Source organism: Hipposideros armiger, unplaced genomic scaffold, assembly GCF_001890085.2.
Source record: "Hipposideros armiger isolate ML-2016 unplaced genomic scaffold, ASM189008v1 scaffold_258, whole genome shotgun sequence".
Taxonomy (NCBI): Eukaryota; Metazoa; Chordata; class Mammalia; order Chiroptera; family Hipposideridae; genus Hipposideros; species Hipposideros armiger.
This window is the reverse complement of record NW_017731608.1, coordinates 2,426,191-2,427,623: the sequence shown is the minus strand read 5'-3', so window position 1 is coordinate 2,427,623 and position 1,433 is coordinate 2,426,191.

The following is a 1,433-nucleotide window of genomic DNA, read 5'->3' as shown; positions in this document are numbered from 1 at the left end:
TTGGCCATTTGTATGTCCTTTTTAAAGAAGTGTCTATTCAGGTCCTCTGCCCGTTTTTTAATTGGATTGTTTGTTTTTTTGTTGAGTTGTATGAGTTTCTTATATATTTGGATATTAGCCCCTTATCAGAGGCGTTATTTGCAAAAATTTTCTCCCATTCAGTTGGTTGCCTCTCTATTTTGTCAATAGTTTCTTTTGCTGTGCAGAAGCTTTTTAGTTTAATATAGTCCCATTCGTTTATTTCAGCTTTTGCTTCCCTTGCCTTTGAGGTCAAATTCATAAAATCCTTTTTGAACTCAAGGTCCATAAGTTTAATACCTATGTTTTCTTCTATGCAGTTTATTGTTTCAGGTCTTATGTTTAGATCGTGGATCCATTTTGAGTTGATCTTTGTATATGGTGACAGACAGCAGTCTAGTTTCATTCTTTTGCATGTGGCTCCATTTCTCCCAGCACCATTTATTGAAGAAGCTGTCTTTTCTCCACTGTGTTTTTGGCTTCTTTGTCAAAAATTATCTGTCCATATCTATGTGAGTTTACTTCTGAGTTCTCGATTCTATTTCATTAGTCTGTGTGTCTGTTTTTCTGTATACCATACTGTTTTGATTATCGTTGCCCTATACTACAAGCTGAAGACAGGGAGTGTGATACCTCCAGCATTATTTTTTTTTCTTAGGATTGCTTTGGCTATTCAGGGTCTTTTGGGGTTCCATATAAATCTGATGATTTTTTTGTTCTCTTTCATTAAAAAATGCCATGGAAATTTTGATGCAGATTGCATTAAATCTGTATATTGCTTTGGGTAATATGGCCATTTTAGTTACATTAACACAGAATATCTTTCCATTTCTTTGTGTCTTCTTCAATTTCTTTTATAAATGTCTTATAGTTTTCAGTGCATAGGTTTTTCACATCCTTGGTTAAGTTTACTCTTAGGTATTTTATTCTTTTTGTTGCAATTGCAAGAAGAATTGTTTTTTTTTAATTTCTTTTTCTGAGGTTTCATTGTTAGTATATAGGAATGCAATGGACTTTTGTATGTTGATTTGGTAGCCAGCAATTTTACTATATTTTTTTATTGTTTCTAATAGGCTTTAGGTGGACTCTTTAGGGTTTTCTATATATAGCATCATATCATCTGCCAAAAGTGACTATTTAACTTCTTCATTCCCTATTTGGATGCCTTTTATTCCTTTCTCTTGCCTGATTGCTCTGGCTAGGACTTACAATACTATGTTGAAAAGCAGAGATGATAGGGGACAGCCTTGTCGTATCCCTGAACACAGAGCAAAGGGCTTCAGTTTTTCACCATCAATTATATTATCTGAGGGTTTTTCATATATGGTCTTTATTATGTAAGGGTATTTTCCTTCTATACTCATTTAATTGTTTTAATCATAAATGGATGATTAAATGGATTGTCAAATGCTTTT